Source organism: Seriola lalandi, unplaced genomic scaffold, assembly GCF_002814215.2.
Source record: "Seriola lalandi dorsalis isolate HSWRI2012SDOR001 ecotype SW California unplaced genomic scaffold, Sedor1 jcf7180002054619, whole genome shotgun sequence".
Taxonomy (NCBI): domain Eukaryota; kingdom Metazoa; phylum Chordata; class Actinopteri; order Carangiformes; family Carangidae; genus Seriola; species Seriola lalandi.
The window spans coordinates 65,575-81,149 of record NW_019525172.1 but is presented as its reverse complement, the minus strand read 5'-3'; the positions used below and the strand labels follow the sequence as shown (position 1 = coordinate 81,149).

General features: G+C 41.0%; 1 protein-coding gene, 1 long non-coding RNA gene and 1 pseudogene across 6 annotated transcripts in view; 1 reads left to right on the top strand and 2 right to left on the bottom strand.

Annotated features, from left to right (window-relative positions):
* Positions 1 to 2,881, bottom strand: part of eya4 (EYA transcriptional coactivator and phosphatase 4) — a 44,993-nt gene extending 42,112 nt beyond the window's left edge. For all 4 annotated transcript variants that reach the window (XM_023420127.2, XM_023420129.2, XM_023420128.2 and 1 more), the window contains exon 1: positions 2,472 to 2,881. The gene's annotated coding sequence lies outside the window, so the exon portion shown is untranslated. The remainder of the gene's footprint in view (positions 1 to 2,471) is intronic.
* Positions 2,882 to 10,220: 7,339 nt separating this feature from the next.
* LOC147818346 (uncharacterized) lies at positions 10,221 to 11,541 on the bottom strand. Its single transcript, XR_015438051.1, has 2 exons — positions 11,316 to 11,541; positions 10,221 to 10,801 (listed from the first exon to the last, which is right to left on the bottom strand). It is a non-coding gene; the product is annotated as an uncharacterized LOC147818346 (long non-coding RNA).
* Positions 11,542 to 11,558: 17 nt separating this feature from the next.
* Positions 11,559 to 15,087, top strand: LOC111665206 (zinc-binding protein A33-like; annotated as a pseudogene). The gene is made up of 6 exons (XR_015438050.1): positions 11,559 to 12,307; positions 12,445 to 12,540; positions 12,624 to 12,854; positions 12,949 to 12,971; positions 13,249 to 13,367; positions 13,512 to 15,087. The product of XR_015438050.1 is annotated as a zinc-binding protein A33-like (transcript).
* The last annotated feature ends 488 nt before the right edge of the window (positions 15,088 to 15,575 follow it).

Sequence of the window (15,575 nt, the reverse complement as noted above, 5' to 3'; positions counted from 1 at the left end):
CCTCTCCCCCTCCCCCTCTCTCACCTTTGTGGAGGGCAGAATCAGCCTTCTATCTGGTTGCGTTTCACTCTCCCCTTCATGATTTATTCTTCTTTAGCAGGGACGTAAAGTTTACTCATCATTTTATGAGCAGAGCATGAGTTTCTCTGACTTCTGGGGCATTACAGTGTTTAATTTATAGTCGCCTATATGTGACCCTCATGGGAAGAATGAAAGTACAGCAGGTTAGAGTAGGTCTTTAAAAATATATACACAAGTCAAATTTGATGCTTTTAAAAATTCTTACATTTTGTGAATTTCTGATGACCCACTGGTTTGCCCACTTATTATGTGTTGTATCCCACTACACACCACACTGCCTACAACCACCCAGCAGTTACCTGACACTGCACAGGGAATCAATAACGCCTGCCATTTCCTTCAGGCTCCCAGAAGAGAGAATTATATTTCTCACTATCGCTATTGACAACGACATAAGAAACACATATGGGACGGCGGGGGAGCACCAGAGAGTGGACTGCACAGCTACACTGCGGTAATTTCACGCTATAAAAGCCGAGGAGAGGAGAATGTTGAACTAACCGCAGACTGCTGCTGGCTGGAGAGAGGTTGGAGTGAAAAGTCACAAATTCAATTCGACTCAAACCTCGTTGGCTTTGCAAGCGTTTTACGCACAGGTCGATTTTTTTTTTTTTTTTTTGATGATATATTTAAAGGGATTATCTTCCCACACGTCTTTTATTGTTAATATGAAGGATGAAGGCACGCTTCTTCTTCTCTCTTATATCTGTGACTCTGTTCATTGGGCCACATTTACTGTTTTCAGCGGCAAAGCTCGGGACGCACACATAGCTTTTATTAGTGGGAATAGTTGCGCGAGTCATTTTTAAAAATTATAAAAAAAGAAAAAAAAAAAGTCTTATGTGGGCCAAGTACAGGCCCACCACAAACATTTCTGCAACACCATAAAGAGCCAGAAGGCGATTAAGAGAATGTGAGCCTATGAAGCTTTTTCTTTATTACATTACAATCCAATGATACATTCTAATTTGGTCAAATGCTCTTAGTTTTGCACCCATGTCGGCTTCAGGGTCTTATACTAAATTTATTAAAAAGACAGTTTTTCATATTATTGTCCTGCAAGAGCAAAATAAAATGAATACATGAGACAGAAAAACAAATATAAAATGTGAAATAAATGTAACATAAATGGATAGAATTTAATAGATCAAAAAAGTTGCCCCTCATAAACCGATATTGTCCTTTTTAAACATTTTTAATATATTTTTATAAGACAGTAAACGCCAGTCCCCAGTAATATTTTCCTTACATCATAACGCAAAACAGGCTATTTCAAATTAAGTGCAGTTTCCAGTATGAGCTTTATTCTAAATGGCCAAACTGCTATTTAGCTACTTCATTTTTTATTTATTATTATTTTATTTCTTTTTAAGGCCAGGGTATTAATTTATCTTCAGCCTCCATAGGCCTCTGCAGGGCTTTATCATTTTCCCCAAAATCTCCACCCTCCTCTTGTGCATTAATGCGCGTTGGTTAAGTATGAGTCCTTAATGTGAAATCTAATCTGCATGGATTACGGCGCAGTAGGCCCTATCAGATTTTGAGTCGGCGCGTAACTTGTCATGTTGTTAGGGGCAGGCCAATAGCCAGGGGCCATTCAAGCCCTGAGAGCCGTGGTATAAGATTCCTATTTCCTACATATCAAATATAAACACAAACTCCACGTGGGACGAGAGGAGAGATGGGGAGAAAAAGCCGTGGACACACCGTGTGGAGATGGAGGCTGAGCACTGAGGAGGCTACACCTGATCAAATCCGGATATAAAGATGTGCAGCAGAAACTGACCTGCGCGTCAGAGATCCACGTGTGGCAAATAATAATCAGATTAAAGCCAATTCTATTTTTATCAAGTCATTTACATTTTTTTTCTAAATAAGAAAAGCGTCATGTGACACCAGCTTTACATGAATGAGGTTCAACTCCTATTAATTTGCTGTTAATGTCAACCTGTAAAAGGTAGGTTTAAAAAAAAAAAAATGTATTAGGTTTTTTGTTTTTTTTTACCGGAACATCAATAGTTGGATAAAATCAATTTAACCTGCCGAAGTTTGGACTCAATCCCAAAGTGACTAACTTCAATATTATCTCATTTTATTTATTAGTGGCTATGTAACCACAGAAATTCATGTTGTTGTCATTAGTTAAAATTCCTTGTCAGAGGGTACGTCATTTTCAGCTGAGTCATGCTTTACACGTCAGGACACGCTTTGATAACTATTTCTAAAAATTCAATTTAATCAGACTGAATCAAAAGCAAAAAAAAAAACAAAAACAACCCTATGACAGCAACAGTTATCATCTGCACACTTCAGCCACCTCAGCTGTCACCACAAACCCTGGATCTGTAACTGTGTGAAAATAGAAGAATAAAGAGTGACTATGGGCCTACCTGTGTTGAAATTATTTTTTTCCCAGCAAGAAATCAGCTCCCAGATTTCCTTCACTTCTTGGAAGCTCTCATCATCAAATGCAGTGTGGTCGCCGCACAGCTCTCCCTGCTGTCTGCAGGCTGTCACTGACTGGACCAAAACACTTCAGCCACTGCTGGCCATTTAGCAGCAAGACTCCCCCCCAAAAAAAACACACACAGACAGTCAGACAGACACACACACACGCGCGCGCGCCCGAGGAGTTACTCGGAGTCGATGAAACAGATTTACAAACTCAAGTGCGCGTCCCGGGACTCGGTCTCGGTGACCGGACCGCTCTCTTGTGCGGGAAACACCATTATTTTCAGTCCACGTCCAAGTTCGAGCACCAGGCTGTTCAGAGGCATTAGACCCAACTTCATTATTGAGGACCGCGCGGCTGCGCATGCGCTCAGCTGCCATGCCGACACTATTGGGCAAGTGTCCAAAGGAGTAATGGGGTTCAGAGGGTGGGTGGCTGGGTGGGTTAGAGGAGTAGGGGGTGGGGGGGTGGGATACCGAGATGACATTCTTATTAATAGTTTGGCCCAAATGACGTGCTCACAGTTTTATTTATATTTATCCCATCGTAGCAAAAACAACATGCACCCACTGACCAGCCTGGATCTACCTATCTATCTATCTATCTATCTATCTATCTATCTATCTATCTATCTATCTATCTATCTATCTATCTATCTATCTATAATTAATAAATGAATAAAAACATAAATAAAATGCAAAAACAAAAATGTTTTCATACAGGGGCTATTTTCTTTTTTTGTTGCTACTTTTTAGACATTTATTTAATAGCTAAATATTAGCATTTTCTATTAATTGCATTTCCCAACACAATTGCCTTAATGCTGTCTGAAAGCCTTTTCAGAAGTGCCAGGAATAGTTTCTAGACTATTAATTTTATTTTAATCCAAATAATTTTTGTTTGGCCTAACACTGTCATGGGACAAAATTTGTGTTTTAAAAAAGTATCAAAGAAGCAAATAAAACAGGGAATACAGAATAAAACAAAATCAAATCAGTTTCAGACAAAACTGGTACATAACCAGAAAAGCGACAGAAGACGGCAAAGTTATATGTTTAGGTTCCATCATATTAACTAAAATACTGTATATTTCACCTGCAGTCCAAAGGTGGTTTTCCTGATTGACAACATGAACAATATCAGAATCAGGTTTGTATAAAACTGCACTGTGGTGGATACAGACCTCGGCAGCTCCTGAGTTCAACTGATGAATGAGCCACATAGAGAGTCACTAATACAATACGCACACATCAGAGCAGACATGATAGCAAAAACACAAAGTTACCCGGACAGGCAGGGAAAACATAGTGCAAGTTCATCTGTACGGAGGAATGGAGAACAATTACGCCAAGAAAAGCCAGAACACATGCAAAACAAAGCAACAAACATAAATCAGAATGTCTCAAATAAATCTTGTGAGGGTCAAATCAGACAGCGCTGCTCCTCTGTGGCCTCAGAAAGATGACAGATTTGGCCTCGGAGCTAAGTTTATTTGAAAAATTGAATGTTTGTTATGGCTTATGGATTCTGTGACTGTTGGATCCCGCTGGCCTCGGACCAGCGCTCTTTTACCATGCTGTCATTTATTTGGGATGATGATGTCAGCAGCCTCTCTGACTGATCTGTGATTGTTGGTTTAGAGATCCTGCTGCATCTTACATTCTTTCCTCTGCTTTCTCTGCGGCTCTCATGCACACAAATGCAATATTTGTTTATGTGATTCAAAAGGCTTTTTGGTAATATTATTGAGAATGAAAAGAGCTAATGTTTCCCTGGCATCGTCCATTGTACACAAACACTGAAAAAAAAAAAAGGAAAAAAGAAAGATGTTCTTTGTGGCATTGGTTGGCAGGCCCAGAGAGAAAGAGAAAGTCACTCACATATGAGCAAAGCAAAAATAAAAACGTAGGGAGCAGAGAGAAAACGAAGTTGTTATATTCATTTTCTTCCCTCACTGCTGGGTTGACCCTCACTCCTTTCATCCTTTCATCTTTCTATCCCTTCATTTTCCTTTTCCATTTGTCTGTTTCATTGGTTGCTGGAGCTGATCCCAGCTGCAGGCTGCAGAAAATCATGGATGCAGTATTAGTGATGTCACCCTCACATTAGTGGCTGGCCTTTTTTTTTTTTTTAAGGCTTGAGCTTTGGGTTTATCACTTGCCACTATCTTGTCAATTAGAAGGAGCTAGACAATTGGCTGCATGAGCATCTCCTCAACATTAAACAACAACATTTTGTCCAACTTTGTTCATGCCCTATAGAGCGACACACAGGAGAGTTTTCTGACACGACACTCTCCTATACATCAGGCTGACATCACTTGTCTGTGCCCGTCCAAACCACTGCAAATCACTGCTGAAAAATAAATCCATTTTATGATGTGACAACACTATGAAATAACTTGGTTAGGTTTAGGGAAAGATTACGCTTTGGTTAAAATAATTACTTTGTTAAGGTTAGGGAAACATTGTGGTTTGTGTTTAAATAACTACTTTGTTAAGGTTAATAGAGCTCTGTCGTCATGGTTACAATAATAAACATATGGTTAAGGTCCGGGATTGATTGTGGTCATGCTTTATAATAAAAAAAAGAAAAAGGTATTGACTGTCGGGTGGAAACGGGAAGCGAACAGTGGTTAAGTCTGATGTTACTCTAGCGGAGGATGAGGCAGTGTAGCGACAAGGGCGTGATCCCCATCTGGCTTCCCACCCCATTGGAAGTAACATGTTCTTGCCTTTTGGTACAGAAGAATCCATGAGGAAATAAAGGTGAAAGTCAATTGGAAAAGATCATCTTTAAGATGAACAACAATAACACTTAATATCTTTTTAATGCCATTAGGTCACATGTAAGTAGTGAAATTATCTACTAAAACTTTATCTTCAATTGGAAATAAATGTTCACTATTTCTAAATGAATGGTTGGATTTTTTGCGTCAATTATACATCAGTGTAGCAATCACCACGGAAAGTCCAATTCTCAAACAGCTGTCATGGCGTTCATGAACAGCGACCGTTGACTGACACCGGCCTGCTCAGCTGTAGGCGTCATCCTGCGAGTGTCACCTCGCAGGATGACGCCTACAACTGAACTTTTTAGTCACGTATTACATGGAATTGAACAGGATAAGCGGTGCAAAGTCATATGATGCCATGCGTAGTAGGCGTGACATTACATGATGACTGATGTGTGTGTGTCTTGGCACTGTGTTGGGAGGGTCAAATTCAGACGCCTTGGCATGGTCTGTGGGCAGGCACTGGCATGGCAAACAGTAGCCTGATGCTACAAGAGAGAGAATAATAGTGACTGTAAACTGTAAACACTGCACTGGGATTCTCTTTTTCAATGCGCTCGGGTAAAACTGCCTCAGATGCTCATCTAAAATTGTCCCATATAGTTACTGGGGTAAGAGTGAGTTCCCGTAATATGAAGTCCATCTTGGAGCGCAATTTAATTTGACCAATGCAATGTTCCACACCAACACAGATATATTTAGGAACACGTCTTTATTGGTATCATTTCCTCATTTATCTCTTGATTTGGAATGCACATTTCTTCACGCTTCTCCCGTCCATTTTGCTATGCACTTAATGTTTTACTTCGTGCACCTGTTTGCACCTGTCAGGTGGAATCTGAAACTATGTGTTGTGCAGCTTATATACTCAACGGCTAGTCCTTGATTTTACATGGACAGTGTGAACATGTGTAAACACATCTGTCCATTATCTATGCAGGAAACAAAGGTATTATAAAGAAAATCACCTGCTGTCTGAATGTGTGTCTGATCTGGGGTATATATCAGGCGCTTTACCCTACTGTTGGTCTGTTGGGCTGCAAGGCGTAATGTGGTATACACTCCAAGTCCTACCTTGTTCAAACATTTGACGTACAATTTTTTTTTGCTATTTCGCATCATTTTTCTGAGTGTGCGAATGGTTAACAACAGATGTTACCTGCTGTCATAATATATGTTTCTCTTCGCTCCCATTTAACCCTTCAACAAGAATAAGGCCTAACCCGCTGTGCCTGTCTCCTTCTCCTTCCCACAGCAGACTCAGGCCTGAACCCTGCTGCCCAGTGATTGACACATTCTGGCAGAATAAATTAAAACCTCAAGCTGTGACAGAGCCCGAAATAGCAGGAAGCTGTCGCTGACCTGCAGTCTCTAGTGCCACATGTCAGCAAGCTTAAAAAACTTGGCAGAACATTCTGCACAAAGGAAGCATGTACAGGTGTTTGTGTGTTGCTGTCGTGGTTGGTGTGAGAGTGTCTGAGTGTATTTACATGAGTCAACAAGTTCGTGTGTAGGTTGATGCTTTAACTACACCTGTAGTGGAACGACTTCATCCTACAAGAGTTTTTCATTGCTTTTCACTCAGTCTTGTGAAAAACCAATTTCAACTTGTTTAATTAAACTGAAACCACTTTGGAATTTGAAGGCAGTGGCAGATGGATCTATTTTTTTGGCCAGCTGTTCTCCGAAGGGTTACGCTGGGGTGGGGGTGGAGGGGTTTAAGCCCCAAGATGTTTAGTGGTGTAGGACTGCGGGTCCCTTTGCCAAGTCACAGAGCTCCTGGTTCTTGCCAAGCTGGGGGTGGGTGAGAGAAAATGCCATTTAGCTGGCTGGTATTTATAGATATGTGAGGAACTTGTGCTCAGGCTGGGCCGAGGTGCTGACGACGTAAAACGAGAGGACGCTTCCAGAAGTCGAGTGTCAGGGCACACAGATAAAAATACCCGGTGAAAGATGGGCCTGGTCATTAGTGGCGCAGTCTGGCATGTGACATGGCAGCATTTCAGAAGTGATTTATGATTATTACTACAGCTAACCTATACCTCTCCCTTTACTGCCCCCACCCTCCATCCCAAATTGGTTTGCTAAATGGAATGGCGCATGGGGTTTATTTCAGGGGGCCGAGTACACAGAAAAAAAAAAAATTCTGCTGGCATTTTCGACTTTGGCAGAGTGCCACAGTTGGGTTTCAGATTTTACCACAGTATTGACCGAAAAACAAAAGCGATATTAAATTAATCCCCTCTGGTAATTAAGATGGTGGCGAGAGGCAAATCACACTTTCATATTTCTGTCAGCAGGAAAAAGGTGCAAGTGCAAGGATTATTCTTTACGAACACGTTAAAATGGGGCTGAATTTCTCAGCGTACGTAACGACTTCCTGCTGGGAGCATCAATCAATCAGTCAATCAACTACCTCTACACAAAGATGATGCAGGCACTGTGATGGAGAGAGAAGGGGGGGGGGGGGTTACTGAGCTCACTGCAGGCCGCTGCCTTCCCTAATTGCCGGAGCGAGCTGCCACAGGGAGGAACAAAGGAAACATTTAACACATCGTAAATTCCTGTAATGTCCTGCAGAGAAGCTGCTGCTCCGCTTACACTTACGTCTTTTTTTTCGCTGACTCTTTATTAGCGTCCAGTGACAAAAAGAGACACATAACGCAGTGAAAGACAGTTAAAACTGAATATTAATTTGGCTATTTTCTGCATCTACAAAGGTTTTGTTGTATGTGGCCTCCTTTTTTCAAAACCATTGAAATCCATTTTCTTTTATCCCTTTATTCTTCAGAGGCTTATGAAATAGCTCTGGGGCTGGTTTTAGTCTCAGGTGCTTCCAACCTTCATGTGGCAGGAAAAGCTGCTTCAACGTCTAATTAAGACGTTTAACATTTAAAAGTTCGACATATATCCTTACAAAATGATTGCTGGCATTAACATGTAACTCCTTTTAGCCGTAATTGGAGCTACATATCATCTGAAGAACATGACTAATGTCTTCTTCTCTTCATTTGAAAAAAGTGAACCTTGAATATCAAGTCCAGATTTAGACTTGCATTGTGTTTCACAGACAGGAAAGCTGTGTGGTTAATACGCATAAATACAGCACTTCTCTCCAAGAGTCTGCAGAGAAGTGCTACAACGTCTCACTGAATTCCTTCCCGGCCTTTTATCCCTCAAGGCAAATGATGGAGCATATGTCTTACTCGGTGAGATGGTGATCGAGTGTGTGTGAGAACTGTTGAGGGGAAAGATGGAAAGAGCGAGAGAGAGAGTGTGTGATTTTGTCCCACTTTGAGGGTCCTAAGAGACTCCTCACTTGTGTGGAAGCATGATACAGTACAGTATGTGTGTTCCACATAGATGTGCACGCTGTGTGTGTGTGTGTGAACGCAACACGTACTGCACGTGTGTGTTGGGAGGGAGGGGTATCAGGCCAACAAAATTAGTTTACCATCAGCTGTGCTCTTGCTCTGGTTCGGTCCCAGCCTCTGTCCAGTATTTCTTCCAGCTCCCTCCACCTAATGGCGGCTCAGGGCGGTTTTACTGCACCACCCTGGGGAGGCTACTGTGGCCAGATCCAGAACACTTGGCTTTATGTGGATTGAATGTTTTATGGTTATGGACATAATATTTAAGTATAGGAACAGTCTCGCAAGAATCCACCCCCGCACCACTATCCCCAGGCCTAATAATTACACCAGCCTAGGAAAGGTAAGTGGGAAAAGTACATATGCTGTCTGAGAGACATTATCATGAAGTTATGTAATTTAGCTCACACTGTTCAGTGAGAAATCTAGGTGGACCGCAAGTTTGATCACTAGCTTTTTACACACTGATATATCAGCCCATACTGAACCAAACAATGTCCGAGGCTGATGTTCGGCAACATGTAGGTGAAACTACAGGTTTAAACTCTAATTCACACCACACACATTTGAATATGGACAACTTTGAAGAAATTTACTAAATGCAAATACGCAGAGCTACAAAATGCTGCTCCCTCCTGAGGCAAATATCATGTCTAGAAGTGGTCAAACTATTTATACAGGCAACACTAAACTACTAAACACTAAGCAACAAGAGGCAAGTGGATTTTCTTTTGTCAGGATCTTTTTAAGCGATTGTTTTTTAAGCAAAGTTTTAACGGCGCAGAACAGATTCATTACGTTTTCCCTTTAAAGTCTGTCCGAGAAAAAGGAAAAGAGGGAGCGGAGAGACAAAGAGAAGGGAAAGACCAGCCAAATCAGCTGGCCACATGGTGGTGTGTGATGTCATGTTAAAACAGTTAGCCTTTGGTAGCTATTGCTGCGGCGGTCAAAGGGCAAATCACTTGTGATTTTCACTGCTGAGAATCTGATGTATGTAGCTTGTGTGTGTCCTTTACGTGAAATGTGTGCACATGGGCATGAGGGAGAGGGGGAGAGAAGGAGAGAGAGAGAGCATGTAAGAGTACTGCAAAGAGAAAGCAGCTGAAACATAGAGACAATGGGCACATGTGAGTGTGCACCTAACACTGTAACCCTGTCTCCTAAAAAATATGTTTTTAATAGTGATTTCATTTCATTCAGCGACTTCGTTTTGATTTATGATATTGAAACATTTGATATTAGGTGTTGTGGACATTGTGCACCAAAATCCTAAGCTACTAGAGTATCTTGTTTTGACTTGTGTTTCACTGAATGAATCCAACTTTATTGTGAAAACCCAATGTGCTCGCACTCGGGCAGGAAAACTTAAACGAGGGGTTATTTCCACATACCAGTGTCACAGCAGGTGATCCAATTTTGCATGTCAGCCTGGTCCATTATGGACTTGATGTCCTACATTCTTGTAGCGCTAAATCCGTCACATTTAACATGGTCAAAAAATGTTTAACATCCAAACTCTGCGGACTTCTCCACGTTTTATTAGCATTATACAAAAGCATCAAACTGCTTGAAGGCAATGACGTTAAACTACAACCGTATAACTGTACACTTTACAACAAGTGTAACCTTGGCATAATACACTATTCAACATACACATTGACTATTATAGGGACTTAAATAAAAGTTAGAATCTAAATAACTTGTCCTAACAGCATGTTTTATCAAAAAATATGTTATGTACTTAATTGGCTCTGATATTAGGTCCTAGGTGTATATAGTATATGGCCTGTGCCCATCTGCCCCTGAAGGATTTATGATGTTACTGCCTGCTTTGGCAAATGTGCCTTACACTCCCACCACTGGATATTAATGAGAGATCTTATAAGAGTTAATTACCAAGAATTGAGATCCTGGGACTTCACAGATGATCCCACATATTGGCACATTTTGCAATGACAAGGATAAAATCCCTTAAACCTCCACCAAAGGCACCACCGCTGCCTCAAACACCCCTTAAGTGGGGCCCCTGATGACATGTGCTGTAGTTATTGCTTCTACTGATGTGATCTCGTCTGGTCTGCATGTGAGGTGTTTAGGGGACATCTGCAAGAAATACAGAAAATAACCTGGGTTACACTCTCCACCTCTAAACTGCATGAGTCTCTGTATGCACATCATTCACACTCTGCGCCGTCCACCACCTCAAGTACATTCTCAACCTGCAGGAAACACTGCAACATCTCTCTCTCTCTCTCTCTCTGTGTGTGTGTGTGTGTGTGTGTGTGTGTGTGTGTTTATAAATGATTAGTTTAATCATGCACAGTCCCTCAATGGCCCTCTTTGCCTGAGGCCCTTCAGAGTCTAGGATCGCCACTGCATCTAATTAACATTTCTATATTTATAACATGAATATAATGTAACAGCTTCGCTAGTTACTGATTTAAAGATAGAGTAACATAAACTGCCACCCTCCTGCTCCAGGCCTTGTCTGAACGGTCAGGGTGAAAGCATTACACGCTCCACTCACATAACACAACACACAGTACCTGCTGCTGTGAGATAATCACACGCTGCAAAAGTCCCAAAACCCGAGCAGAGCAGGAGCGAAATAACTCACTGAGCCACGCGAGTGCGCGCGCGCGCACTCACAGAAGTCCTGAATTTCTCTTGGTAGAGCTGTTGTCATGTATGAAGAGACCCAAAACGAACACTGTAAGCGGCCAACTTAATCATTATAAGCCAGTTATTTCATTATTTCCCAAGCTTTTCGATCATTATGAGCTGTTTCCACTCTGCTTCTCTGCTCAGTCTTCAGATAACCCGGACGATGAGTGTCAAACTATTTCACAAGGCAGGACGGAACTGCAGAGAAACAAACTCAAACCCGCCTCCCGCTTTAAACAGGAAGCAGGAAGAAGTGTGTAGAAGTCAGCGCCTGGTGCTGCTCTCGTTAATGAACCTCATAAAGTAATTAAGAAAGACAACTGGTGTGCGAATGTATGCGTATATACAGTATATGATTATATATACTGAGAATTCATGGGTGTTTATTGATACTATCTGTAGCTAAAAGTACTGAACCTGAGCGCTGACTGGACTAATACGAGTGATTCTGTGAAAACGAAACTAGAGTTGGCCGAGGGAGAGTCCACACGAGAAAACCGACAGGAAGAAACACAGAGAACCACAGGAGAAAACGACAGAATGGCTGCTAACATATCACAGTCTGAAGCGGATTTCACCTGCCCTGTGTGCTGTGATATATTTAAGGATCCCGTCGTCTTGTTGTGCGGTCACAGCTTCTGTAAGCACTGTCTTCAGGAGTGGTGGAGGCAAAGTAGACTCCAAGCATGCCCAGTGTGCAAGGAAATATTTCCAATGGCTCAGCCCCCACGTAATCTGGCTCTAAGAAACCTGTCTGACAGCATGAGACTACAGAGGAGCAAGAGAGAGACGTCAGGATCTCAGGGGCTTTGCAGGCTGCACAGTGAGAAACTCAAACTCTTCTGTCAGGATGATCAGCAGCTCATCTGTGTGATTTGTAGGGATGCACAAAAACATAAGAAACACAACTGCGTCCCCATCAATGAAGCAGCAGAAGAACATAAGGTGAGCAGAATCGTTTAATAAAGCAACTGAGAGAGGATTTGGGTTTAGTAGTTTTCAAAATTTTAGAAATAATTCTTTATAGCAAACAAAAGAGTTGTGTTACTGATCTGCTGTGTAACTGTACCTTTTATTTGCAGACCAACCTCAAAGTTGGGCTGATGCATTTAAAAAGCAAACTGGGGTCATTTAAAACACAAAAACTCAACTGTGATAAAATGGCCAGCCACATCAAGGTAAGTCACAAACATAGAGTTCATAGAGGCAGTTGGCAGCGTATGGTGTCGCCTGCTTTCATCACAAAGGTGTTTCTCCTCAGCTCCAGGCTCAGCGGACGGAGAAGACAATCAAATAGGAGTTTCAGAAACTGTACCAGTTCCTGAGAGCAGAGGAGGCTGCCAGGATAGATGCAGTGAGGAAGGAGGCGACACACAAGAGCGAGGCAATCAACATCAGGACTGTGAATCTGAATGCAGAGATCTCCTCGCTCACAGACAAAATCAAGACCATAAAGGAAGAAATGAGAGCTGATGACTTCTCATTCATGATGGTAATCAGTAATTATCTGTGATAATTCTGATCATAATATTGAGCATCAACAAAAAGTAGAGGCATTAATTTGTTATATTTTTTCTTTTTGATAGAATGTCAAAACCACTAGGAAGAGGTGAGGAGCTGTCTTTTGAAAACTCAATATTAGACAGCTGTAACAAGCAACATATTGAATATTTATCATAGAGTTTGTGCTAGCACTAACCCCATGCCAAATATCACCTCACCCCAAGTAAAACTAATGTAACTATATGTGATTTATTCCTTGCTTACAGTATGCTGCATGCAGTTTGCTGTACCATGAGTGTATTGCTCCAAACAAAAAATGCTATAAATACAGAGTGTTTCATAATATTTGACTGGTAATCTCTGGCTGTCTAATATTCTTTCAGATCCCAGTGCAACCTGCCAATACCAGAGACTCCATCAGGAGCGCTGTTTGATGAGGCCAGACATGTAGGGAACCTGCTGTTCACAGTCTGGAAGAAGATGAAGAGTATAATCCAATACAGTAAGAAATATGTTGTTGTTTCTGGCTCACCATATCCTGGCATAATAATCTTTAGTTTCATTACTAGTAAATAATCAAATCATCAACTTAAAAAAATGCCTTAAAAACAATCCCATAAAGATTTATTCTCATTTTTCCATTCAGCCCCTGTAACTCTGGACCCAAATACCAGTGGCCCACAACTGATTCTATCAGAGAATTTGACTCATTTGTCAGAAAGTAAGATGGCTCAGCTGCTTCCTAACAACCCAGAGAGAGAAGGCCCGTTTGCTGTTCTCGGCTATGGAAGCTTTAGCTCTGGGAAGCACAGTTGGAATGTGGAGGTGGATGGTTTTTGGGCTGCTGGTGTAGCTACTAGAACCAAGCATCAAACCTCCGCAAGGATCTTTGGCATTTACGCGTATGGTCCCGGTGATATTTTGTTCGAGCTTGTTACTGATGCACACATAACTGCCATATCAAGGCATTTATTACCCAAAAGGATCAGAGTGCAGCTAGATTATGAACAAGGACTACTATCATTTTTTGACATTGATAGAAATACACCTGTACACACCATCAAACACACTTTCACAGAACCGGTTTTTCCATTTTTTCGTGCGACTGTGAAAATCCTTCCAGCTGTAATGTCAGTGAATGTAAGAATACCCAGATAAACATTCTGCATTACTGCAGGGGTAAACCTACAAGATGCAACCCGGTCTCCTAGAAATGAAGTTTATATACAACTAATTTGCAACAGGAAATGTATTTTGAAGAAAAATGTGATTATGTTTTCTATTAACATAATGAGAATCTGTTGTCAATTTCCATATTTGGCAAGTCGCAAATATGTTGATACTGAACATATCAGTTAAAATGTTCAATGTATGTGTTTTCTTAAACATTTTGATCGTTATGTTTACACACTCACAGCTTTTAAAGAAAGATTGTGGTCTGGTTTAACAGAAAAAGTCAACAGTGACTTCAGACACAACAGGTTTATTTACATTTTAACCTAAACCATGATCTTTCCCTAAACTTAACCCAAGCGCTTTTGTTACCTAAACCTAATCACAGACAGGACTATCAATGTCCCAGTCTCTGATGCCACAGTCCTGCACTTGGTACATTTTGAATAAGACACTTTGGAATAATGTGTTAGACACTGCCTCCTACTCATCTATCTATCTATCTATCTATCTATCTATCTATCTATCTATCTATCTATCTATCTATCTATCTATCTATCTATCTATCTATCTATTTATCTACAAGGAGCACTACATGGGCTAAAATGAGGTTTGGCTTTCTAATGAGCTTTCAGAAAAAAAAAAAACAAGAGTTTAAGACTTCAAATTGGAGGGCTGGTCTTTTTGGTCTTAAATTTACAATATGTCCATGTGTAATGTATTAACTTTTATGATTTAATTCTATATATTGGTTGTTGTTTTATGGCTCAGGAATTGGACCATTGGATTTAAGTCATGCGAATATTTAGTGATCAGCCTAATAAATCTAATTTAAAAAAATTTATGTTTTTTTCCCTTTGAGGCAAATTTTAGTTTTTGGGCTTAGTAAATGAAAGTGACTTAACCTGCACATCTGTCAATATCAGTTGGAAAAAAACAAATTACACTGAAAAATACTGTTAATGTATTGAATACCACCACATCTAACATGAACCTCGAAAACAATATAAGCAAGCTGAAAACAAACTAATAAACACATGCAACTCTGAGCCCGTATGAATGTCTTCATTGGGAATCTCCAGTATTCCCATAATGCCCCAGTGTGGCTGACATGTCTGCCTACATACACACATAGCACAAAGATGAATCATTATGAGGCAATGCTTAATGTCTCTAGTGTCCTGCCATCGTTCTCTCTCTCTGTTCACCACTGACACACACATACACACACACACACACACACACACACACACACATACACAAGTCCGAATCTCTACACTGATACTGAATCTCAGTGGTATTACAGCTGGAATGCCTGCTATGTTTTTTCAACTAATGAAAGAATGAAGAAAAACAAACAGAGGGGCCAAATTAAAAGAGAAAAAGGACTGAGAGAAGAAAACACACCGAGGGAGAAGAGGAAACAGAAGGGGCATGCAGGCGTCTCTCACTCCATTTGTATTCCTCTGCATGTTGTACATGATTGAATGATTCTCAGTGCAGTTTTCTCAGGGCTAATTAAGGTTGGAGATCAGGG